Source organism: Mus musculus, chromosome 3 (assembly GCF_000001635.26).
Source record: "Mus musculus strain C57BL/6J chromosome 3, GRCm38.p6 C57BL/6J".
Classification (NCBI taxonomy): domain Eukaryota; kingdom Metazoa; phylum Chordata; class Mammalia; order Rodentia; family Muridae; genus Mus; species Mus musculus.
Genome location: NC_000069.6, coordinates 23,927,683 through 23,955,319, shown reverse-complemented (window position 1 = coordinate 23,955,319; position 27,637 = coordinate 23,927,683). Strand labels below are relative to the sequence as shown.

General features: G+C 36.9%; 1 protein-coding gene, 1 long non-coding RNA gene and 1 pseudogene across 4 annotated transcripts in view; 1 reads left to right on the top strand and 2 right to left on the bottom strand.

Annotated features, from left to right (window-relative positions):
* Positions 1-27,637, top strand: part of Naaladl2 (N-acetylated alpha-linked acidic dipeptidase-like 2) — a 1,346,047-nt gene that overhangs the window by 1,188,830 nt on the left and 129,580 nt on the right. The gene's annotated exons all lie outside the window — the stretch shown is intronic.
* Positions 9,538-15,296, bottom strand: Gm42191. Its single transcript, XR_880701.2, has 3 exons — positions 15,279-15,296; positions 10,500-10,598; positions 9,538-9,721 (listed from the first exon to the last, which is right to left on the bottom strand). It is a non-coding gene; the product is annotated as a predicted gene, 42191 (long non-coding RNA).
* Positions 23,322-24,357, bottom strand: Gm18824 (predicted gene, 18824; annotated as a pseudogene).

Sequence of the window (27,637 nt, the reverse complement as noted above, 5' to 3'; positions counted from 1 at the left end):
ATTAATAACTATATAATAATTTAGTATAATATTTCTTAATAACTCATTAGATCAATCATAACAATATAAGGGAAATTTAATTTTTCACTGGTTACATCTTTTTTGACAATTTTGTACTACATATATATTATTATTCCCATCCCAGCCCCCACCCCGTCCTTACTTTCTATTTATGTGTAAATGATCTCCCCCACAGGTTTATTCAACACACTCTATAAAATATTTATTTTCTTTAGCAATTAACAGTCACATTGCAGTGTGTGTCTCTCTCTGTGCTTCTTCAAATGCTTGTAGCTCACCTTGCTTGCTTTTTAGTTATTGAAATGTTGAATCATTAAAAAGCAAACAGAATGAACAACAACAGTTTTAATAAATTCAGTCACTAATAAATTCAGTGTTTTGCAATTTAAAAAAGCAAAGATGCCAGTTTCTAAAATTTATTTATTTAAATTCAGTATTTTACTACTAAGGACTTTCATTGAAACTTTAAACTTATTCTTGGCAGTAAATCTGATGAACTCATCATTTTGTAAAATTTAATATCATTTTATATCTGTGTATCTCAACCAACTAGCAAGAAAGGCATCTAAGAGATGTTCTTCATGGGCTGGTAGAGTTCCTCAGACTTTCTTTGCTAGGTTTTATGAAAGTGTCTCAGACATTGAATTCAGATTTCAGCAGGCTGCTAGTCTGCCTGAGAAAGTGAAATATCTCAGAATAGAATAGCTTATAGTTCTTAAATCTTAGAAAACCAAGGCCATGCCCAGAAGATGCTCTGCTCCCTGCTTTGAAACTGACGCCTGGTGTCTGCCTTTATTTGTAAACATGTTTGTTTCTTTTTTAATTATTTTATCTGGTAGGGAGAAGAAGCAAACTACTTTTGACTTCTTGTTAGGGAAACTAGATCAAATTATGTGGGCTCCATCCTTTTGTAGACTTATGGAGTGCTACAACTTATGTATGTAAGTGCTATATCCTTAGGTAGTACTACAACTGTCAACATTATTTCAGTTAAAAAGTAGATACAACATGAGTTTTAAGGTATGCATGTTCAGCCCACAGCCATGCCAAAGACAAATTTAAAGTAAAAGTGGATCAAGAACACATATATTAATCTTTAATTACTGGAAAAATACTAAAATGATAGGAGACAGTAGTTTTGTAAAAAAAAAAAAAAAAAAAAAAAAAAAAAGTGTCAAAATGAGCCAGGCAGTGGTGGAACTTGCCTTTAATCCCAGCACTTGGGAGGCAGAGGAAGGAGGATTTCTGAGTTCCAGGCAAGCCTGGTCTACAGAGTGAGTTCCAAGACAGCCAGGTCTACACAGAGAAACCCTGCCTTGGAAAAAATGTCAAAATGTATATTTAGTGTGTAATATGTGATAAAGCTATATTACTCTTGATTATAAATACAGAAATAGGGTAGAATAGAACAGAACAATAACAGCTGCATGAAAAGGAATGTTTTATTCTGATTTTCCATCTGTGATCTGTTTATCCCCAGGAGAAAGGCAGATAGGGCCAAGCAGTCCAGGCAGAGTACACAGTTATGGTTCACTTTGATTGAAGCTCTGATCAACGTTATTTATAAAGTAAACTGTTGCTCATCTTTACTTAACCATCCTCAGAGTCTCACTTGGGCTCATTTTTTCATGATTTTCAAAGTCTTTTTTGCAAAACTTCCCTCATAATTATGTAAAGTTATTCTTTTTTATGAAAAAGAGTATCATAGGATTAAAGTAAAATTCATCACTTTACAATATCAGAAAGATTTGCAAAACACTGAATAGAGAAGAGTCTTCATATGAATGTAATAAAGTTTATTTCTTTTTTTTAAATTTGCAATTGCTATATAACTTGAAACTTTTAATTTACACATATGGAGATAGTTTTGCATATATGTATGTATGTATATATGAATTTATTTATTTTAAAACCTCAACTGACAGATGTTTGGAGGTTGTTGGCTATTAAGTTTTAAGATCTTATTCAAAATTAAAAACGAAGTTCATATAATCTCACCTTGACCAGACATTAACTAGTTTTAAAACCTTTATATGTGCATTGAGTACAAGAAACAAAACAAAAAGTAATCAAAAACATGCTTTAAAAACAAACAAAAATCTGTTGTTTATCATTACCCAAAAAACATCTTTACCTAAAAATAATTAAAACAACATGCTAAATAGACCAATGGTCTTCAGTTGCAATCTTTGCCAATCTCTGAGAGATAGAGTTTCATGTTCATGTCTTTTTGCTAGGTGAATAAGCAGATGATGGTAGAGAATATAAGCCAAAATTCACTCAGCCATGCCCTGCTCAGACTTGTGAGCACAAGAATTCTCAGCCTCAGGATCAGCTGCTTTGTCTCTGCCCTCCCGTAGTTTAGGGTTCTTTGGCCATCTGAAATTAGCTATTGAAGTTACAACATCATTGATCTTGTGGTAGCTGTTGGCCCTAGTTGTCATCTGCACTTTCTTTGTCCTGTCGATCCTACTCCTTCCTTGCAGACTTCAGAGAGGATGGCCATTGTGGAATTCAGGTCTTTAACGCTGATGCATATTATGTCTCACTGGTCTGTCTGCTCTCCTGGACCTGGGCTGTCAGTACCTTCCATCACTCCACCTATACTTGAGGGTTAGAATATTGTTGTTGATGCCGATAGGGTATTGCATAGTTTCCTATGATCACCTTTCATGCTGCAGGGCCTGCGTTGTTGGGACAAGCCTTCGAACCACTCTCCCATCTAGCATTACTTTCTTCACTCTGGTAATTGTGTGGAAGAACCCAGGGATTACATAAATGGCAGCTCTAATGTCTATAGTCGGCTGGATAATGGCTGCCTGGAACTGGGATCAAATGCAGCCATATATCCAACCCTTGCACAGCCTGAGCTTATTCCTTATGGTGGCCTAGTAGACAGGAGTGTCTTGCTTTTTGTCATTCCTGTTAATAAAACTGTATCTGTTCTTTACATTGAGACATTGCATTGCCCATCATTTTCATGGCAATGACCTTGTCTCCAAAGGCAGGCAGCACAATGAAGCTGCCTGTGCCTCCACTGCCATTCAATCCCTGTTTGGTATCAGTGGTAGGCAGCTTCCAGGTGTTGGCCTCTCTGCACTGATTATGGAGTTTATAGAACTGTGTCTCCTCCCCAGATGGTGACTAGACCCACCAGGAGAGGCTCTCGGGACTCTAGGGACTCTCTCGGGTTTGCTTTCCCCTTCTGTTACCTATCAGACTCTGAGATAATTTTAAACTCTGAAATTTATTCATTCCTATAAGTGATATTTCTTAATAGACGAAACTATCCAGTTCTTAAAATGTATATGAATGAAAACATGTTTTTGCTCTGTGACTGAATATTGGACCTTGAGAATAAATATATGCATATATATGAAATTAAGTTATATGATTTATTTTTAAATTATTGCTTTGATTAATTGACTGATTTCAATAATGTTATGTGTGTATGTACCTATGCATATACTATCTTTCTTTTTCTCTTTCTTTCTTTCTTTCTCTCTCTCTCTCCCTCCCTCCCTCTCTGCCTCCCTCCCCCCCCCCTCTCTCTCTCTCTCTCTCTCTCTCTTCCTTTCTTTCTTCCTTCCTTCCTTCCTTCCTTCCTTCCTTCCTTCCTTCCTTCCTTTCTTCCTTCCTCCTTCCTTTCTTTCTTTTTATTTTTTTTGGCATGGATTCTACAAATCATATTCAGGTTGTCAGGCCTTGTGGGAAAGGTTGTTATCCTTTAAGCCATTTTGCTAGCCAGTGAAATATATTTTTAAGAGACAGTGTACTTCCTCTTAAGGCAAGGTTGATCATCACTGTTTATGAATAATGTCTAAGTGAGAGATAACTGGAGATATGGAATTTACTGAGCAAGGAAGATCACAAAGAAGACATTCTTGGGCAATTATTGGGTAAAATGTATAAACATATTGCTCCACTTTTCAATCTATTATCATACCCTTTGGTAGCATTACTCTCTTTTGTTTTCATTTTTTTTTAATTGGATATTTTCTTTGTTTACATTTCAAATGTTATCCCCTTTCCTAGTTTGCCCCCTGGAGACCCCCTATCCCATCTTTCCTCCTCCTGCTTCTGCTTCTGTGAGGATGCTCCCCCACCCACCTACCCACCTACCCACTCGCACCTCCCTGCCCTGGTATTCCCCTACACGGGGGCATCTGGTCTTCCCAGGACCAAGGGCCTCCCCTCCCATTGATGCTGATAAGGCCATCCTCTGCCACATAAGTGGCTGGAAACCACGGGTTATTCCATGTGTACTCTTTGGTTGTTGGCTTAGTTCCTAGGAACTCTGGGGGTTCTGGCTGGTTGATACTGTTGTTCTCCCTATGGGGTTGAAAACCTCTTCAGCTCCTTCATCTTTTTCTCTAACTCCTCAATTGGGGATACTGTGTATTTCTTTTTTTTCTTTGTTTTTTTTTAATATTTTTTATTATTACGTATTTTCCTCAATTACATTTAGAATGCTATCCCAAAAGTCCCCCATACCCACCCCCCACTTCCCTACCCACCCATTCCCATTTTTTGGCCCTGGCATTCCCCTGTACTGGGGCATATAAAGTTTGCCTGACCAATGGGCCTCTCTTTCCAGTGATGGCTGACTAGGCCATCTTTTGATACATATGCAGCTAGAGTCAAGACCTCCGGGGTACTGGTTAGTTCATAATGTTGTTGCACCTACAGGGTTGCATATCTCTTTAGCTCCTTGGATACTTTCTCTAGCTCCTCCATTGGGGGCCCTGTGCTCCATCTAATAGCTGTGAGCATCTACTTAAGTGTTTGCTAGGCCCCGGCCTAGTCTCACAAGAGAGAGCTATATCGGGGTCCTTTCAGCAAAATCTTGCTAGTGTATGCAATGGTGTCATCGTTTGGAGGCTAATTATGGGATGGATTTCTGGATATGGCAGTCTCTAGATGGTCCATCCTTTTGTCTCAGCTCCAAACTTTGTCTCTGTAACTCCTTCCATGGGTGATTGTTTCCAATTCTAAGAAGGGGCAAAGTGTCCACACTTTGGTCTTCGTTTTTCTTCACTTTCATGTGTTTTGCAAATTATATCATATATCTCGGATATACTCAGTTTCTGGGCTAATATCCACTTATCAGTGAGTACATATCATTTGAGTTCTTTTGTGATTGTGTTACCTCACTCAGGATGATGCCCTCCAGGTCCATCCATTTGCCTAGGAATTTCATAAATTCATTCCTTTTAATAGCTGAGTAGTACTCCATTGTGCAAATGTACCACATTTTTTGTATCCATTCCTCTGTTGAGGGGCATCTGGGTTCTTTCCAGCTTCTGGCTATTATAAATAAGGCTGCTATGAACATAGTGGAGCATGTGTCCTTCTTACTGGTTGGGACATTTTCTGGATATATGCCCAGGACAGGTATTGCGGGATCCTCCGGTAGTACTATATCCAATGTTCTGAGGAACTCCCATACTGATTTCCAGAGTGGTTGTATAAGTTGCAATCCTACCAGCAATGGAGGAGTGTTCCTCTTTCTCCACATCCTCGCCAGCATCTGCTGTCACCAGAATTTTTGATCTTAGCCATTCTGACTGGTGTGAGACAGAATCTCAGGGTTGTTTTGATTTGCATTTCTCTGATGATTAAGGATGCTGAGCATTTTTTCAGGTGCTTCTCAGCCATTCAGTATTCTTCAGGTGAGAATTCTTTGTTTAGCTCTGAGCCCCATTTTTAATGGGGTTATTTGATTTTCTGGAGTCCACCTTCTTGAGTTCTTTTATATATATTGGATATTAGTCCCCTATCTGATTTAGGATAGGTAAAGATCCTTTCCCAATCTGTTGGTGGCCTTTTTGTCTTATTGACGGTGTCTTTTGCCTTACAGAAGCTTTGCAGTTTCATGAGGTCCCATTTGTCAATTCTCGATCTTATAGCACAAGCCATTGCTGTTCTATTCAGGAATTTCCCCCCTGTGTCCATATCTTCAAGGCTTTTCCCCACTTTCTCCTCTATAATTTTCAGTGTCTCTGGTTTTATGTGAAGTTCCTTGATCCACTTAGATTTGACCTTAGTACAAGGAGATAGGAGTGGATCAATTCGCATTCTTCTGCATGTTAACAACCAGTTGTGCTTTCATCATTTGTTGAAATGCTGTCTTTCTTTCACTTGATGGTTTTATCTCCCTTGTCGAAGATCAAGTGACCATAGGTGTGCGGGTTCATTTCTGGGTCTTCAATTCTATTCCCTTGGTCTACTTGTCTGTCATTATACCAGTACCATGCAGTTTTTATCACAATTGCTTTGTAGTAAAGCTTTAGGTCAGGCATGGTGATTCCACAAGAGGTACTTTTATCCTTGAGAAGAGTTTTTGCTATCCTAGGTTTTTTTGTTATTCCAGATGAATTTGCAGATTGCTCTCTTTCTAATTTGTTGAATAATTGAGTTGGAATTTTGATGGGGATTGCATTGAATCTGTAGATTGCTTTTGGCAAGATAGCCATTTTTACAATGTTGATCCTGCCAATCCATGAGCATGGGAGATCTTTCCATCTTCTGAGATCTTCATTAATTTCTTTCTTCAGAGACTTGAAGTTTTTATCATACAGATCTTTCACTTCCTTAGTTAGAGTCACACCAAGATATTTTATATTATTTGTGACTATTGAGAAGGGTGTTGTTTCCCTAATTTCTTTCCCAGCCTCTTTATTCTTTGTGTAGAGAAAGGCCATTGACTTGTTTGAGTTAATTTTATATCCAGCTACTTCACTGAAGCTGTTTATCAGGTTTAGGAGTTCTCTGGTGGAATTTTTAGGGTCATTTATATATAGTATCATATCATCTGCAAATAGTGATATTTTGACTTCATCTTTTCCAATTTGTATCCCTTTGATCTCCTTTTGTTGTCGAATTGCTCTGGCTAGGACTTCAAGTACAATGTTGAATAGGTAGGGAGAAAGTGGGGGGCCTTGTCTAGTCCCTGATTTTAGTGGGATTGCTTCCAGCTTCTCACCATTTACTTTGATGTTGGCTACTGGTTTGCTGTAGATTGCTTTTATCATGTTTAGGTATGGGCCTTGAATTCCTGATCTTTCCAAGACTTTTATCATGAATGGGTGTTGGATCTTGTCAAATGCTTTCTCTGCGTCTAACGAGATAATCATGTGTTTTTTTTGTCTTTGAGTTTGTTTATATAATGGATTATGTTGATGGATTTCCATATATTAAACCATCCCTGCATCCCTGGAATAAAACCTACTTGATCAGGATGGATGATTGCTTTAATATGTTCCTGGATTCGGTTAGCAAGAATTTTATTGAGTATTTTTGCATCAATATTCATAAGGGAAATTGGTGTGAAGTTCTCTATCTTTGTTGCATCTTTCTGTGGTTTAGGTATCAGAGTAATTGTGGCTTCATAGAATGAGTTGGGTAGAGTACCTTCTACTTCTATTTTGTGGAATAGTTTGTGCAGAACTGGAATTAGATCTTCTTTGAAGGTCTGATAGAACTCTGCACTAAACCCATTTGGTCCTGGGCTTTTTTTTGGCTGGGAGACTATTAATGACTGCTTCTATTTCTTTAGGGGATATGGGACTGTTTGGATCGTTAACTTGATCCTGATTCAACTTTGGTACCTGGTATCTGTCCAGAAATTTGTCCATTTCGTCCAGGTTTTCCAGTTTTGTTGAGTATAGCCTTTTGTAGAAGGATCTGATGGTGTTTTGGATTTCTTCAGGATCTGTTGTTATGTCTCCCTTTTCATTTCTGATTTTGTTAATTAGGATGCTGTCCTTGTGCCCTCTAGTGAGTCTAGCTAAGGGTTTATCTATCTTGTTGATTTTCTCAAAGAACCAAGTCCTCGTTTGGTTAATTCTTTGACTAGTTTTCTTGTTTCCACTTGGTTGATTTTGCCCTTGAGTTTGATTATTTCCTGCTGTCTACTCCTCTTGGGTGAATTTTCTTCCTTTTTTGTGTATTTCTTTTAAAAAACCTTCCTGCTTACCAATAGTTTGTTTCTGTGACTCTATCCTAACTCACTTTTCCTAACTAGCTTAGTCTAATTAATGAAGGGGTGATCTATACTGTATTAGGCTGTTGATATTACAGTGGTGGCTGGAGTTAGTTTGGTAAATTTTTCTGCTTGGTTAGAAGTGTGTGTGTGTGTGTGTGTGTGTGTGTGTGTGTGTGTGTGTGTTTGCTTGGACTTCATTTATGTTTTCAATAATAACCAGAGAAATGCAAACATTTTATAAACATAATAAAGCACCATTAGGGAAGTCATCTCTGAGTCTTGATTTTATCTCTTACATATGTAAAAACATGCAATTTTCCTTATACCTGTTTATATAGGTTTTATCTTCTATATATTGAGTATGTCTTTGTTCCTGTAGATAATGTTTGGACATCTACTAATAAGATACTACATAAAATATTCACATATTTATGGCTCCTCATCTGGAAATATTTTTGTATTAAAGAAAACTCAATATGAAATGACTATTAATTTGCATGAGTAGTTAAAATTTATTGATATTAAATTACAAGCCTTTCTCCTGATTGTTCTTACATAGAAAACATCAATTATTATCATGTTCACTTTCATTTGTATCAAGTGAAACTAATCTAAGTTGAAGAGGAGACATATAATTATATATATCTGAGTAAGTGGTTTGAACTTTTTTCTCTATCAAAAGCTTTGAAAGGTTTTACCCCATCATATTTCCAGCTTAAGGTGACGGGTTCTTTCACTAATTTCTTATGACACAATGAATTTTTTCCTCTTCATTTCGATGATCCCTTAACTTGTATTTTCATCACCTGGGTAATGCAATTGACAAGTGTGTATATGAGCCCTGACACATCTCATCGATATATATTGTAGTCAAGGAGAGTAATTTACCCAAAGATCATAGCCTGCCCAGCAATTTATCTCACACCTGCACAGGCAGACACAACAGTCTAGCTCATCCATCATGTTCATGATGTAAGCCCAGAGGAATTGGAAGCTTATAGTGTGAAAATGAGATTGGTGTGATCACAATTTCATGCAAGGTAACTGAGCAACCATTACAGAACCACAACTTAAAACAATTGCTCATCAATATTGCTACATTCACATTAGGATAACAACATCCAAATAAAATCAGGATAAACAATTTAGGGATAAATATTTTAAAAGTCACTGTCTTCATGTGCCAAAGTCCTTAGAGGATTTGTGTTAAATACAGAGGAAATTTATGTATATTTTTGTTTCTATCATAATTACATAACAATGTAAATTCTGATTTGTTATTATCAAAACACGTTAACATTTAAAAAGTGCCATGCTTATGCTTCTGTTTTTTATCCTAGTGATAGACAAAATAATGCTTAATATGTAATTTTCAAACATTTACTACCCCTCCATTTGCTGTACCTGAAATGGGTAGATGATAATCTCCCAGTAGTACAGAGAAGAAAAAAGAACTTTGGAAAAATGTAAAATCCTTTTTTACAATAGTAAACATGGCAACTGTAAGTGCCAAGAACATAATTTAGGTCTATGAAATCCAAGCCTGTCTTTCAGAGTGGAGGGCTGCCTTGTGCAATTCAAGCCTGTCTTCCACAGTGGAGGGCTGCTGCGTGTGCCTCTCCGGTGCTTCACATGTTGCTGCTCCATAAAATAAGCACAGCAGGTAAATTGCAGAGGCTGAAATGAGTCTTGACAGCAGTGCTGTGCACTCTCCTAGGTTTTCATGAGAGAAAATGAAATTCACAAATAGAGAAGAAGCTAAAGTAAAAGCTCTGTTTCATAGATTCATCAACTGGCTACTTTGAGGTATTCAAGTATGTAAACTTGTTATATCTATACTATCATTGTTTTAATATTTTCTAAAATATTTCCTAGTTCTTGTAAATGCTTTTATTAAAAATTTCATAATCTGCTTCTGGTAAGATTATTCAGCTCTTAAAAGTGCTTGCTTCTCTTTCAGAGACATGAGATTTTGATTTTTTGTTTTTTTCCCAGAAGCCACTTCTGCTGCCTGTAACTCCAGCTCTAGGATGTCAGTTATCCTCCTCTGACTTCTTCAAGTATCTTCACTCAAATGTACAGGTCCCCACATGGGTACATACATACACATATTGCAAACAAAAACAAATCTTAAAATGGTCATATTATTAAAATTTAGCCGTATCTAAATACTAGATTAACCTGAAGAATTTTAGTGTGAGTTGTGAATGGAAAATGTCATTACTGTAGCATGTAACATGAACCTGTTAAGGAGCAGATTCTGTGCTCTTCTTCATCTTAGCTTTGTAGACACTAGACTTAATCCATGTAATACAACTATTTGCAACTCTGATAAATAAGATATCATTAAGTATTAGGTTGATCTTATATCTGAAACTTTTCACACCTGTCACATGAATTACCTCTTATAACAACATGGCTATAATAAGGAGGAGGAAATAAACGAACATGCAAACCTGCACGAGGGAAAGCCCAGAGCAATCAAACCTACACAAAGAACTATAAGCAAGTCAGGAAGTCAGGAGTAGGAGAGGTAGTCTTCTCCAGGAGAGAGTATGCCAATTGAGTGTCCAGTGTCAAACTGTCATTTCTGAAAACATACATAAAAGTAACATTATATGGACAGAGGCATTATGTTTAGGAATATATATAAATTAAGGTAGACATTTTAAAAATATATAATAATCTTAAAATTATGCAAATAAAAACAAGTTCTGTTTCTATGAGGGTGTGGGAAATTGAAGTCTAGAGATACGTGAGGTAAAACCTTAATACTCAATTCTATCTGAACACATTAATCTGACTGTTTTTCCCATGGCTGTCTTTGAATTTCAGAAATACATAATTAGTGTTGGGTTTATTGTTTTGGAAATTTAATATGGCATGTATAATGGTAAGCTATTAATTTTCAGTTTTTCCAGTGCTTCTTGTAAGAAGACATTGACTCTTATGTCTATTGATCTGGTAGAACCAAGGGAAAGAATTGAAGAAGACACATTTCTTCCTTGAGATGCTTCAATCCAAGTATTTTACTCTTCAAATATTTTATAAGATGAATATCCAAAGAAAGATGCACACTGACAACCTTTCCAACTTCAAGAAATAAAGTGTGTTGTATTTCCTAATTAGTCTGGCGGTAGAGTCAGGGAAGGGGGGTGGGAAACTGTGGTGATATTGTCGGTTAATGGTGTGATGTCTTTGTCTTCAGTTCTAAGACTTACTGATACTGGTGCAGAGCTAGAATAAGATCATAGTGAGCTACTGTCCTAAGCAATGTGTGGGTACTGATGCAGCAGCAGAAGCCACTGAACTGAAAATAGAGAAATAGACATGGCTTTTTCTTGTCCCTTGAGGGTCTTTGGTATCCTTATCTCCACAAACTGAGATATCTGTTTGTATCGGAAAAACTTAGATGAAGAATATACTGGCCGTTGCAGCATACAATGTAAAAATTGCACTTCTTATTACACAACCTGGACACAATAACATTACTTTAATGCCTCATTCTCCTTTGATGTGCAATGTTATAATTCCTCTGAAGGAATTGCTTCCTTGCACAATAGGTGACCTCTTGTAGCAATCTATTATTGTAATAGTTACTCAGAGGGATGGAGAAAACAGATTACTTTCATCTTCGTTGCACCCATATTCTTTCCAATGAACTTTCATAGCTGCCAAAGTTACAAGAATGTCCTCATATCCTTGAAATTTGGCCTATGGAGCTATCAGAAAGAAAGCCATTTGGCCTTTGATAAGTTGTGTGCTGTGGCTACAGATCTTTTTTATGAGAAATTGTTCACTATATTACGATGACTGTAAGAATAGCATTGTAATGTAACTCCATATCACATTCAGCATTTACTGTATTTTCAGAGCTTTTCATTTTTCAACAACAAAAATGAGACTCTTTAATAACCGCAGCCATACCACAAGTGAGTGAGGTCAGACTAAGTGATTTCAGAATAGATAGCGACCGTCCTGCAGCACAAGAAAACATTAAGGAAAGAGTAAATTTTATTTTCTCTTTTTAGTTTATACTGTTTGTGTGTCCAATCTTTAATACAATTCATCCTACTCACGATTATTCTCCTCTTTACACAGATAATTATTCCTTACTAACCATTGCTTTAGTTGTAGGGTCAGCTGTATTTATGCCTGTACACACACACACACACACACACACCCACACACACACATTCACACATACACACTCATACACCCTACAACACATTCACCTTTGAAAAAACAACTAGATAACTTCAATTTTCCATTTGATAGAGTGAGCACGAATGTTTCAGTGCTGATGAGTTTATGGTTTTATAATCTTTACTCAGATACAAATCATTTGGCTTGTGATAATCAACATTTTTAATAGCATTTATTACTTAAACATTTACTATGTCTAAGGCTTGATTTTTGGCTTACAGCACCAGTGTCCAGTCCACAGGGTGATTCTGGCTCACAGTGCCAGAGTTCAGTCTATAATGGCAGCAGTAGTTTGTAGAAGTAGCCTGTCACATTGCTTAGCAGTCACAAAGCAGGGGGAGAGAAAGGCTATTGCGTAGCTCAGTTTCTTCTTTTTATTCAGCCCAGGATCTAAGATGGGTTTTCCCACGAAGGTTGAGTAAATCTAGAAAACTCTCTCAATTGTGCCCAGGTATTCCTCTCCAGTTTCTAGATCCCATTCACATGTCAATTTGTATAACAATTAAAACATGTTTTATAGTCCTTATTTTTGGTTTGTATCATTGTTATTTAATGGATAGGGAACAGAAGCTTAGATTTCATAGTTTGTGGTTTAAACATATGATATACCTCTGCCCATTAGTCATTATTAAACCAAGGTAGATCCATTGTCATAGTGGCTTTCAATCATGAACACAGAAGGAAAAGTATGCAGTGTATATAAGCTACACATTATCTGTTTTTTCAATTATTATTAGGGTCATTTTTTCTGTAAACACATGTCCCAATTATTGCTGACTGTGAGATCATATGACAGGTTTTATAATTATAATGCTGTAGCTCACAGTCTCCTAAAGTGCTTTCCTTACTTGACCATACCCATCAGCATGATGTGATAGACACATTTGTAATCTCTTATTGGAAAAGATCCCCTAAAGACTCATTCATCTTTCTTTAGAATAAATCCTTGATATTCATGCATTTTTATTCAAATTATGAAACAAATAATATTGTAGCCATAAAATATTTAAAACTTTGCTTAATTTAGAATGTAGTCTGTTGGTTTAGTTTTGTTATTATTTTCCTTAAGACAGTAAAAAGCTGATAATTGCCAGTATTACCCAAACTGAGAAAGACTGTGGGGCACAGGCGTTAATGAATCAGTTTTTTTTAAATTTATGTTTGGATGATGCTAAATTCAGCTCAGCAGAAAGAATTTAAATTGTCCTTCAGGGTTGCAATATGATTTAAGTGAATACTTTCTAAAATGATCCCATGAAAGCCATGATTCACTGCAGTGATTCAGTGCAGTTATTGTTTGAAACACAGTGTACAATGTTTGTAATTGTTTTAGTCAATAATATCAATAATATGACACATAGTAACAACAGTCTACTGGCATTGCATTCAGAGTTTGTTTTTTTTTTTGTATTTACATGTTTTTTGAGGCAAATCATATTATTATCGCCCCCATTTTGGAACTGTTTCCACTGACTTTATGCAGATGTTTAGTAAAAACAAAATTTCAGAAAAATTTTATATAATTAAATTGATCTTGAAATTGGTTTTGTATTCAGGTAATAATTAAAATAGTTAAGTAGATTTCCAGTGCCTACATTTTTCCCCATGAACAAATTTTCAGTGCTGTAAGATACACAGATTTTATCTAAATGTCATTATGAGGGAATGGCTTTACTTTTTCTCTACCATTGTTAATTGGAAATTATTATAGAAATGGCCTGGCATATTGCAAATAGTTTTATATTGTTTTATTTCTTTAATTTTATATAATCTTAGTGAAATGTGACATATCTGAAAATATTACATATAACATTAAGTTAACTTGTTTTCAGAAAATAAGCTTTAAAAAGGACAACTTTAAGTTAAATAAACTTAACTCAATTATAGAACGATTTTAATATTCTTAAGTACTTACATACATGAAGCTATTTATTTTAATTTGTGCCATATAGTTGAGAAATGCAAATTATTTCTTTTCATTTTCTTTTATTTATTTTGTGATACTTGAAGATTTCTTTATTTGGGGGAATTAAAATATCTCCAGTATAATTCTTTCATGGATATATCTGTAAGTTGGATATATGAATAAACCTTCTGCATTTCTAGAAAAACATGGTAGTCCTAGTAATAAGGTTTCTTTGGCTGTAAGTAATTTTTCTTAAAATTGTGTTTTTTGATTAGATAATATGAACATGTAATACCTACTGCTGTGTGTAGACAATAGAAGTCATGTGACTTAGAAGTTCATGGTGCATAATCAGCTATTAGACTAAGTTTCAGGTTTGCTGCAAAAAGTCAGAGACCAGGAACCCAAAAGCAGTCTGAACCCAGGCATCAGTGCCTCAGGTTTACGATCTATTTGAGGCAAAATTTAAAAGATCATCAATTTTCTGGGAATATATAAGTTCTTTACTAATTAAAATAAAAGGATAAGTCCATTTCTGTGAGTGCTCCAAAGCCTTAGTAAATGTCAGGCCTTGGTCACCTCCTCTTGAATTGGATCCCACTTTGGGCCTGTCGCTGGACCTTCCTTTCCTCAGGTTCCTCTCCATATCCATACCTGCATTTCTTTCAGACAGGATCAATTATGGGCCTGAGATGTGACTGTGGGATGGCAACCCTATCCCTCACTTGATGCCCTGTCTTCCTGCTGGAGGTTGACTCTATAAATTTCCTCTCCCTACTATTAGGCATTTCATCTAAGGTCCCTACCTTTGAATCTTGAGAGTCTCTTAACTCCCCGGTGTCTGGTGCATTCTGAAGGGTACTCCCAACCTTCTATTTCCTGAGGTTGCCTGTTTCCATTCTTTCTGCTGGCCCTCAGGGCTTCAGTCCTTTGCCCTCACCCAATACTGGATCTGACTCCCTTTACCCCCAACCCCTCCACCCCCCTGTCCACTTTCCCTTCCAATTGGGATTGCTTTCTTTTCTCTCCCAAGTGGGACTGAGGTTTCCTCACTTGGGCACTTCAGCTGGAGTGCTATCAAAAAGAGACCTATCATGACAGCCCTCCAAAAGACACAACAAGCAGCTGAAAGACTCTGATGCATATATTTGCACTTACCCAATGGACAGAAGCAGCTGACCCTTGTTGTTGAGTTAGGGAAGGTGGAAAGAAGCTGAGAAGGGCGATCCTGTAGGAGGACCAGCAGTCTCAATTAATCTGGATGCCCGGATCTCTCAAACACTGGACCACCAAACAGACAGCATACACTAGCTGATAAGAGGCCCCCAACACACATAGAGTGGAGGACTTCTGGTTCTGTGTTCACTCAGAGATGATGCACCTAACCCTCAAGAGACCGGAGGCCCCAGGAAGTTTAGAGTTCAGGTGGGGTGGGGGAATGTGTGGGGCTTTGGGCTATGCACAGACAGGCTGGTCTCCAGTTGAGCTGAGGTCTGAACCCCGGAATGGTCATAATTCACCTACATGACATGGTAGGCATTCCCTCATGCGCTCCTGGAACTCTGGCTCTTGCCTAAGTTACCACCGCCCCCCCACAACCCCCACAGGAGAAGCATGGCTAGAAGTCATGGAGACAAGGTCCCAAGCTTCTGACCCTCAGGCTAAATTCCTCCCCAGTTACCTAGCAACAGTAAGATAAGACAGCATTCTTTAAAAGGGGCTGTTCAGCTTCTCCTCTCTCTCTAACTCCTTTGTTCTCTTACCTCTTACTTCTCACTCTACTCTCTTCTCTCTCTTTGTCTTCTCCTCTCCTCCTTCCTCTCCTCTCTCTCCCTCTTACTCTTTTTCTCTAGCCTTTCCTCCCTCTCTCTCTCTCTCTCTCTCTCTCTCTCTCTCTCTCACTCTTTTCTACATTCTCTCTTTCTCCCTGCCTTTCTATAATAAATCTCTAAAACCATAGAATGCCCCTGCTCATCAAGGCTTTCCGCTCTTGGAGGACAAGATAGGCTTTCTCCTAATGAGCCGTTTCTAATCTTCAGATGGAAGGCCTTCCTGTGCTCCAGCCAAGATCCTCTGCACTGGTATGGGAACCTCTCATCCTCCCTTCCCTCTCTCCTATAACCCGGGGGCTTTAGGAAAGTAGCACTGGGGCTCCCAGGATGGGCTGCCCCTTGTTCACCCCCTGAAGGGTGGGTCAAATGCTTGAATGCCCACTGGAGCCTGAGTGGAGCACATATGGCAGCCCTCCCACATCCCCTGACCAGAGTATAGGTAGAACTCTGGCAGGGAGTGGGTCTTTTCCTACTCTCTTCCCCAGGGCCCCCCTTTTTAGTTCTCAACAGGGATGAGGCATCGAGGTGGGGACAGGGGGGAGGTAAGGTAGAGGTGTAGGATGTGGAACAGTTGGAGGATGGATGGGGGAGGCGGGGAATGGAAGATGAAGCATAAAAAATAAATTAATTTAAGTAATTAAAGTATAAAAAATAAAAGGATAGATTTTTGTGACAAGTCTAATTATATACTTTATTACTATACTTTAAATATGTTCACAAACAAAAACAACGTCATTACCAAAATTTAAACTTGTGTCCTCATTTGCAATAGAAATAATTTGTGCATGTTTGAGTATGTGCACATTTATTTATATGTGTGAATGTCAATGTGTATAAAGTACATGGGTGTGTACATGTAAATGGCAGAAAGAGATCAACCTTAGGTACCTTGGATGTCATTCACCATCATCAGGTACCGTGTACCTTATGCCTCTTCATCATCAAGATTATAAATGTGCTCATCCACATATGGTTTTTGTTTGGTTTGGTTGTTATTTTTGTTTGTTTGTTTTGGGCTGGTGGCCAGTTTGGGAATGAAGCTCAGGCCCATGCTTGTAAAGGCAATTATTTTGCTATGGTATCTCCCCAGACTCTGGTATTTACTTTAATAATTTTTATTCTTATGTGTGCTTATGTATTTATTTATATGTAATTGTATGGGAGGTTACACATGTATGCATGGACATTTACAGACGTGTATATGCGTGTGTAAGTCTGAGCTTAATTCAGTGCCTTCATCATCTTACTTTTTAAGACAGGGCTTATTGAACCTGCAGGTTACTGATTCAGATCTAGTAGGGGTGGCCAGAAAATATCAAGGATTGTCCTGTCTCTTCTGCTTTCTCTCTGCTGGAATTATAGGCATACAACACCTGAGCCATCTCTACGGTAGTTACTCTTAATTATTTTAAATAGTTTTCTGGAGTTAATCATTTAAAAATGGATGGCAGAATTATTTAATTTACATTATATAAATCTGTTTCTTTGTCTTAATTTTCTCAGCATACAGTATTTCTCCTTACGAAGTTGCTTAGGACATTATGTTTCATAACAAGGGAATATTTCATCACTATAAACTTTTAATCCTTGATTTCTTTTATTGAATTGTTACAAAAAGTCATCATTTTCCACCTTTGGAACACTGTTAGTTCAGTATTTAACACAACTTTAATTACCGAAACATGTAGAACAACGTGCTGAGGCAAGGGAATGGTAGCGAACTGAAACTTGAACTGGAGTCAAGAGTTAATCATTTCTAGAAATTGGACTGCATTTTTATTGGTGCTTAGTGGAAACTGCCAGGAACACATTTCTGTCCTAACCCCATCGGGAGCATGAGGCCCACAAATGCCTGATAATGAACGGTGCACATAAACACTCACTCTGGCTTAGTCTGCTGATTTTCTGCAGAGGTGGTCAGCTACTAAATGGAAGCTTCCCCTCTCATCCTTTGGGTTCAACTGAAAGAACAAAGGAAGCTGAGAGTGCTGGTGAATGAAAACCTCCACCCATGAAGTCTGCTTATACTTGGCAGCTACACAAAGAGGAAAAGGCACTGGGCTTGTCTTTGAGCTTTAGAAGAAGACAGATAAAGTAAATTGCTGAACCTCCTGTGGAGCTCATAACAAAATCTGAACTTCAAAAGACCCAGTTAGTAATAGAAAAATAGTCAGGATTTATAAAGAAATTTGAAGAAAAAAACAAAACAAAACAAAACAAAAGCAAAAAAAAAAAAAAGTGAAAGCAAAAAATACAGAGTGGGGAATGAAATCCCAAACAAAATTACATGGATCCCCAAATATCACTCTGTAAATAAGATTTATTAATAAAAATATTTTGGTGGGGGAGGGGGATAAAATATTTATAAAGTAGGATATACTGGCATAAGTGTGATACACTTACACTTTATAAATAGCAATGATTGTCATGCAAAATTAGCAAGATGGCTTCACCCGTTTTCAGATAAGCGAACTATGTTGGTTACATATTTTCTTAGAATGTTTGCTTTATTTGAAAGATCTACCTTCCTTATGCTGATGCTGATAGGTGAATTGTAGTCATTTTTGAGCCCTGTTTATGAGTATTAGAGAATTAGGTATATTCTTTGAGATATAGCTTATGGCTGATCCTGCTGGCTTCTCTCCTTTCTAACAGCTTTTCTCTCTCTACTCTCTGTTCAACTAAGTCTTTTCTATCAATTTCACATTTTCTTACCCACTTAATTCTTTAAGCAGGCAGCTCTGAGTATAGCTCCTTCTAAGATTAAGACTTCATTGTGCTCACACCAGAGAAGTATCTTATGTTGTACTTAACAGAATTTCCTTTCAAACATGAGGAAGCTAGATTGTCTAAAATGAAGGATATGGATAAATGTCATTTGTGTCAAAACCAAATTCCTACTCTATTATTAATCTTAAGAATCTGTTCTTTAATTAGGTTATCATGGGCTTTGTATGGATAGAGCCATGTCTGAATAGAGCCATAGATTTGGGAGTTAACGTTAGAGTTTAAATTTCAACTAGATAGAAATATTAAGGACTTTTATTGTTGGATAAGTTAAACAAAATTACTGATATAATTTTAATTAACTTTCTTTCATATAAAATACAAATATATGAATTTAAGGTTACAGGCAGGAGAGGCATGAGCAGATACCACATGCAAATTACTTCATCAATAATGGCTCCTCTCAAGGAACCTGCCTTCCTTGTGTTGTATTTCAGACTTGTCATGATCTCCATCAGCACATGGGTGGAAAGTTAAGTTGTGTGAAGGTATTCACAGGTAACATTTCATGCATTTACCTTCACCTTGTTATAGTAAGTGTTCATTTCCAAGGACATTAATTAAGGTTACTATGAAAATTCTGAAGAGTTTTGAGGGCTTGCATACATTGTGATATTTGACACCTGTTTAAATTTTAGATTATACCCATGTTCTTGTTTTGTAAGGTGTTAAAAATAGCAGTCTTTTACACAGTTGAGCAAGGATCTTTGTGGTAGGAAGGAACATCTTTTGGGTATATATATATATATACCTAGGTTCTGAGGTATATTGATTCCGAATCTTCTAGCAACCTCCATACTGATTTTCAAAGTAGCTGTGCCGGTTTGTACTCCCACCAGCAGTGGAGGAATGTTCCCTGTGTTCCATTTCCTCACCATCATGAGTTCTCACTCATGTCATTGATCTTAGCCATTCTAACGTGTATAAGATGGAATCTCAGAGCCATTTTGATTTGCATTTCCCAAATAGCTAAGGATGTTCAACATTTCTTCAAGTGCTTCTCGGCCATTTGAGATTTCTCTGTTGAAAATTTTCTGTTTAGATCTGTATGTCATATTAAAATTGGATCATTTGGTTTGATGATATCTAGATTTTTGAGATTTTTTTATATATTTTTGAAATTATTCCTATGTCAGATGTAGAAGTGGTAAAAAAAAAAAAGACAAAAAAAACAAAAAAATAAAACAAATAAAACAAACACTTTCCCCATTCTATAGGCTTCCATTTTGTCCTATTGATTGTGTCTTTTGCCCTGCAGCATCTTTTCAGTTTCAGGAGGTCCCATTGATTAATTGTTTGTCTTAGTGCCTGTGATATTGGTGTACAGTTTAGGATGTTGTCTCTTGTACCAATGTGTTTAAGACTATTCCCTACTTTCTCTTCTACCTGGTTCAGTGTATCTGATTTTTATGTAGGAGCATCACAGAAGTTGTATCCTGCATCTGATGGAAATAGATCAAAGACCCATAGCTAAATATTAGGCAAAGCTTAGGAAATCCTGCTGAAGAGGAGGAGGGAAGGTTGTAGGAGTCAGAAGGTTAAAGGATACCAGAAGAAAATCCATAGAATCAACAAACTTGGACTCACAGGGACTCGCTGAGGCATTCAGGGACCCTGTGTGGGTCTAATGTAGGGCCTCTGTACATAGGTTATATTTCTAAATATATATTGGTGCTTTTGTGAGACAATTAACAGAGGGAGCAGGAGCAGGACTCTGAAACTTTTCCCTGAATAAGGGACCCTTGTTTTCCTACTGAGTTGCCTGGGCCAGTAATTTGAAGGGAGGTACATAGTCTTACTGAAACTTGATATGCCGTATTTGATTGATATTCTAGGAAGGCCTGCTCTTTTCTAAAGGGAAATTGAGAAGGAGTGGACAGGGAAGGGGTAGGTAGGGGTTCGGGGACTGGAAGAAGAGGAAGAAGTAGAAAATGCAATCAGGATGTAATATATGAGAGAATAAATTAATTTTTTTTAAGTTGTGGGACTGGTAATATATTAAGTTGATAAAAGTGCTTGGTTAGCATGAATCCCGGGGTCTGATACTCAGTATCACATACACAGTTGTGGGATTTGCGAATCCCAGTGCTCTGGAGTTAGACCAGGTTATCCACATCATCATCTACAAAGACATTCCAGGATGGAAACCACTTGTCTCAAAAACAAAATGAAAGGCAAAAACAAACCTTACCATATTCTTTTCAGATGCTCAACCTCTGATTGCCCACCTACTTATTTTATATGTATTTATATAATTTATATATACTTATATATATAATATTTATATAATATATAGAATTATAATTAATAAAACTAAATATATATATATGTGTGTCAGTTCTGATCAATTTTTCGATTGTTAGTTTGCCACTGAAATAGATTCAGTGCTTACCATTGCTGTTATCATTACTTTTTTATTTTTGATGGTTTTATTTTCTTTTTAGTTGACTCGATTTTATTTATTTTTTTACTTCATGCATTTTTGAGATTATAATTATATCATGTCTCCCTTCCCTTCCATTCCTTTTTTCAAGCCCTCTGATATATTCACCCTGCGCCCCTTTTTTTGTAATTATATGTGAATGTGAATGTGTGTGTGTGACCACGTGTATATGTGCATGAATGCATTCATGCATGTATGTGTGTGTTTATATGTATATGTATTCTGTGTTTGTGTATGTGTTTACATGTGTATGTATTCCTAAATACATAAGTGCAACCTGTTCAGTCCAAGTAATGTTACTTGTGTGCTGTTTTCAGAGCTGACCACTTGGTGTTGCATAGCCATTTGCTGTGCTCTTCCCTGGGGAAGACTTAGTGACCTCTAGTTCTTGCTCTAAGATAGAGGCTTTCTGAGCTTTCCCCATTCTGTGTTAGCTCATCTTCTGCTGTTGTCCTTGATAGCTTGCTGTGAGATTGTGTCACCTATAGAAGTTCATAGCTACACCCATGAAGTCTCACCCATACTGCATATGGATTTTCACAGTCAACTCACTCTTCCTGATTCAGAATTCAGGACATTTATCATTTATAACCTATTAGATTCATAAAATAATTCATAACTTTCACTCAATGTACTTTTCAAGTAGCATTTAATCAGAAGTCCAAACATTATCATACTATTAAATTACTGTTGTTTGGTCTCTACTACAGAGTTGGGTCTGTGGGTACAGGTGCTTGCTACCAAACTGCATGACCTAAGTTAAATCGTCTGAATCAACCTATTAGGAGGAGCAAAGCAACTTCTGAAAGTATCTCTCTTACCTTCATGTGTACACTGCAGCATGCATGCATGCATCTAAACAGACACAAAAGACAAATAAACAAGTAAATGTAAATAAATCATTATGCTTAGAAATGCTATGCATATACTATTTTGTTTTGCATGCAGAATACATCTAGATCATGTGGCAATGGCAGGTAATGACATAAGCAGATAGTAAGTCCTAGGAAGCAGGCCAGTGGGATTGCCTATTTGCTAATTATAAAAAATAATTTAAATCCAAGTTTTCCTTTCCCAGTCCTGGCTCCCAAAGTGACAACTCTGAAACTAATAATTTATTATTAAAGTCCTAGACCATAAGCTTTGGCTCATTCCCCGACTAGCTTGTAAGTTATTTAACCCATTTAAAACTGTTCTATGTCTGCTATTTGGTTAATTACCTTTCCTTCAGTCCGGATCAGCTTCTTTCTTAGTATCTTCCTCAGCGTCTCTCTTAGCATCTTCCTGAGTTCCTCTGTCTGCTGGTTTATGTCTGTCTCCTGGGTCTAATTTCTCCCTGCATCTCTTTTTATTCTTGTGCAATCTCCCAGAATCCTCTCTTTGTACCAATGTCCCACCTCCTATTTCCTGCCTCAGCACATTAGCTGTTGGATTTTTTATTGATGAGCAGTGATCAAAAGAAATTCTCTCTACAGATAACCATTACTGTGCTGTGACTTTATGTCTGCTTTTGCCAAACCTTCTAAATGGATATCATCTGTGATAAGAGATTACATTGGAGGTGTTATGATTAAATCTCTCTATACACTTCTAAAGCGTTACTAATAATATCCTGTGAGTTCTGAATGAAGGTCACTGGTTAATCCATAGTTAGAAAGGTTTGCATATGTTTTTTGCTCATACTACATGATATCTAGAACATTCTTTTATTTAACTCTGCTATTGCCATTCTTTTATTTTTGAATTTGTGTATTAATAATTACATGTTAATTTTCAAAGTACCCATTAAAGGAATTTCCAGGGTCATGTCCTTCAATTTTGATTTTTTTGCCCCATAGAATTTTCTCAAGGAAATAAAAGTAAGCTCTTTATAACTTTCTCTTAGATATGATAACTATTGTGTGTAAATGATAAAAAACAATGATGTTTTATGCTTCTCTTGGGACATCCTAATCATAGCTATTTGATGCCTGAGGCAATGTGAGCTTTGTTGCTTGCTTGACTTGATGAAATAGATGAGGCAATAGACAAAGTGAAGTGTCACTGCTACATGTACCTGGAGAACCAGCTGTTCCTAAATTAGGCATGAGGACAGTCCTTTGAATGAGAAGTGGAATGGTCACTGAGGAGTTAAGAGGAACTCATGACATACTTTACATCTTCATCTTCTAGCTCTCTGGAATCTATATCTGTTAGAAAAGGAAAATGTCCATGTTTGAATTAATTTGAAGATCAGACATATGACTATTGACCTTTATCATCATGAATACTCTCAGTGGTCCATGTGTCTCCTCTAATGTTTCTTATAACTGCATTATTTATTTTGGCTTTAACAAAGAAAGTAGATCATTATTCTTTCTCAAATAAAATTTTATTTTTGAAAATAAAGCTATTCCTTTTTTCTCTCTCTCTCTTCCCCTCAAAACAATGAAGAATGTAAAGGTTTACAATCATTCCAGTGTACCACCATAAATTTGAATATGTTTTGATGGAGGTTGTTATCAAAGTTCTTTACTTCTTTAAGTAAGTTCTTTTGCTATACCTGAGGGTTTGTATATCAAGCCTTACTTAAAGAGTATATCATATATGAGTTAAAAATGTATGGACACTATTTTATATTTCATCAGAAATAACACAGCTTGTATTCTCAAATTGACGTTCTTAAGTCCTAAATGTTGATCAGTTTTTGAGTGTTGCAATGCATATGTACACATCTTTCTCAAACTGTATGTTTGATGCCCTAGAGGCAGCACCAGAGAACACATGTGATTCTAAATGATGAACTTCATGATGTCCCCTATTTACTTGTTCATCAAATCCTGGTTTGCCAACACTATATGTAGAAAAATTCATCCATCTAAGAACAACCTGTACTCTGCTAATAGTATCTACTCCATGTAGAGCAATGGGCCACCCCTGAGATTGAGTCACATTATTTTAATTATTAATCTCTTTTACTATTATTTCCATGTCATCTACAGTGTACCGGGGTGTATGGAAATTCACATCTGACTACAGACAGGCCCTCCACCTTGAATTGTTTTGATTCTCTATATTCACAGCTGATGTCGTAAATCTAGATTAATGACCCTCTTCTTGATAGTATAAAGAAAAACAAAACTCACATGATCACATGAGCAGGGTTTTCAAATTTGTTTCCAGAAAGGATGCTTCTTTATTACCCCTATTCAAGAAACATCAAAACCAGGGCTACCTGTTAAGTATATGTATTACTTTTATAAGGCACCTGAGTTTGGTTGCTAGCACCCACATATATCTCCAACTCTAGGACACTTGATTCCTCCTACCAACTTAAGTACTTGAATTCATATGCACAAACCTGTATACAGACGAATATAGTTACAGATTAAAAATAAATCTTTATTAAACATCACACTCTACATCATGACTAAAATTGATCACTAAACTGAACAATATGCTGTTGAAGGTTTATGGTGAAGACAAGGCTGAAAAAAATGGAATGTAGGAAGTCTGTGGTACAGCTTCCAGATGAGTGATAGTAATGCAAGGTAGTAACAACTGAACAATCTCTGAATAATATAGAAACTACATGGTTAGTGATAAATGAAACAAATTAGGATATTAAAATGATCATATTCAAGCAACTTTCTGTACAGCAATCATGTATATTAACACACACTTTATATTATTTAGCAACCACTAAAATAATATTAAATAACTATGAAAAAAGTGATCAATCCTTTAAAATAAAGAGCAATTGTTTTCTTTACAGATTTGAATACAAATATAGCTATATATGATGAAAGTCATATATAAGAGTAATTTAGAGAAAAGCAAAAATCTTCTGTAGCTTATTGATGGTTTTTCTATCTTCTCTACTTCCCCTAGGGACTACTGTCTAATTCTGAAGAATATGAAATTTCTTAAATGTGTGAATTAATTCTAATGGAATCAGAGCATTTTGTAAACTGTCAAATATTTGAGATGAATTGTGGTTATATTTTTAATAAAAAACAGTCTATTTCTTCCCAGGGAAAGCAGAGTGAGGAAGAAGTTACTGCATTTAATTATTATAGATGGCCAATCTGAATAGTTCAAGCAAACATTATCTCATCCTCAGTAGGACATTTTTCTGCTTGAATCACTTTAATAATTGCTTTAGGTCTCAATGTTACCTGAGTAGGCGGTCTTCAGCTGTTGTTACATATTCACAGTTAAATTAGACTTGACTGGAAGAATGAGTCAGTCAGAAATTTTATGGAGAATTTTTAAGATTTGCAGGGATAGAGAAAGCCTTGTAACTGGACCACTAAAGAGTTACATGGCAGCACTGTTTTAATATTTCTACACTCTGTGGGGATATAACTTTGAGTGTGTTTATGCTTATGTTTGTGTGTGAACTATGTGTGTCCAATAAATATATATTTCAAAACTGGAAATATTAAACAGGACACTTTAAAGCAAAAGACACTCACTATTTTGCCTACAGTTGATATATATTTCATTGAAAGTCGATTGAAATGTAAAAAAGGGAGCTTTGTTTGCCTTCCTGGGTTTTTTGAATGTGGTAGAAATGCCATTGCATGTCTAGGGCCCTGTGATCTCATTTGACAGTGGAAAGCACACCAGGAGGTAAAGGTAGAGGCCTACAGAGTCAGCCTGAAGGAAGGTTTCAGCTGCATTGATACTGCAATTCATTTTGGTCACTGTTTTTAAAAGTATATACTTGACAGAACACCATTGTCTTTAGAAAAACTAAGAGCATGCAGCCCACATGGCTCACAAATGTGTGACTCCAAAAGAAAGACATCATAGTACTTGAACATGGCTTTTAAGATTTAAACTGTATTTCATTGTATATCTAGACTCAGTGACCATGAACTTGAAATGATGCCCACGATGCAGAATTGTTTATTAATAGGAACAGACTACCCTATTGCTTTATGCTTGTTGTAACTTGGAGTTTAAGGCTCAGTGATCTTCATTGTAATACCATTTTCCTGACTGAAACCAATTAATATGAACTGTAATTTACCCATGAGAAATAAATGACTCTCTCCTAATAGTTTAGTAGCTGCTGTTCCTGAGAAGTAAAAGAAGGCTGTATTCACTCTAATTTTCTCACCAAGAAAATGTCCATGCCAGGAGAATCCAAGCCTTAATTCCAGCAAAAACTTCTCAGTGAAATATGTAACAAATAAGTAGAAACAGAAACTTTCTAAAACTTGAGATCAGATAAGTCAGGACAACATGAAGACTCAAGGATATAGGAGAGAGAAGGCAGAAATTAAAACGATTGACTTCACAGACATTTGTCCTGACTGAGAAAGGAAAGGAAAATGATAATGAAGAAAAAAATCTTATTTTTATATAACATTGTCATTACTGGTCCTGGCACTTTAAGATCTCCGAAGAGTGCAGAAGTGTGCCAGGTTTACAGAAATTGCTTAAACATGTTACAGGCTCTGAGGTATTATAACCTCAACATCGCATTTCATGAAAGCTTTTCTCTTTTCAGAGCTGAGTGCCTTTAAAATGCCTTTTATGGCTACACATAAAAATGTTCATTTGTGTTTTCAACTGTATAAGAAATGTCGACTGTGTCAGTGAAAAGATTCTGTCCTTTGAGAACTCTAAAGGACTGTACAGGTCCCTGGACCTATCTTCTGCTCTAGAAATTGCTAGGTATTGAAGATTTAAAATCTCTTTGCAGAAGAAATGCACTGTCTAGTGCTGCTGTTCTCAACTTGTGAGTAGCAACCATCAGAAAGCTGCTGACAGTTAGGGTGTGGCTTCTGAACTCAGTCTAATCTCCTACAGACACGCCTAGAGCCTAACGTGATCTAGACCATATCCTGAGGCTGTCCTGGAGGCTTGTTTAGTCTTGTAGTGCTAGATCCTATCCAGTTGAAAGCAAGGTTAACGTTCAGATATCGTTTACACACTTGCTTCAGTTACTCCCATGTGAGATGCTGTCCACATTCATGCTTCTGTAAACTAAAGATAAAGTTACTATACTGCTGAGCCTTGTGTATCACAGGAGAAAGACAATGGCTATACCCATGTCTCCAGGTCCACTGGACATAATGTTCCAAGTTCCTAAACTTTACTGCTTTGTGTTGTTCTCTGTTATCAGAATAGTCTTGTGGGGCATTGGGCTATGCACAGACAGGCTAGTCTCCAGTTGAGCTGAGGTCTGAACCCTGGAGTGGTGATACTTTGCCTACATGACATGGTAGGCATTCCCTCATGCTCTGGAACTCTGGCTCCTGCCTAAGTTACTACCCCTTCCGCACCCCCCCTCCCCCAGCCCTCACAAGAGAAGCATGGCTAGAAGTCACATAGGCAATGTCCCAAGCTTCTGACCTTCAGGCTAAACTCCTCCCCAGTTACCTAGTAACAATAAAGACCATAAGAGGAGCTGTTTGGCCTCTCCTCATCTCGCTCACTCCTTTGTTCTCTTACCTCTCACT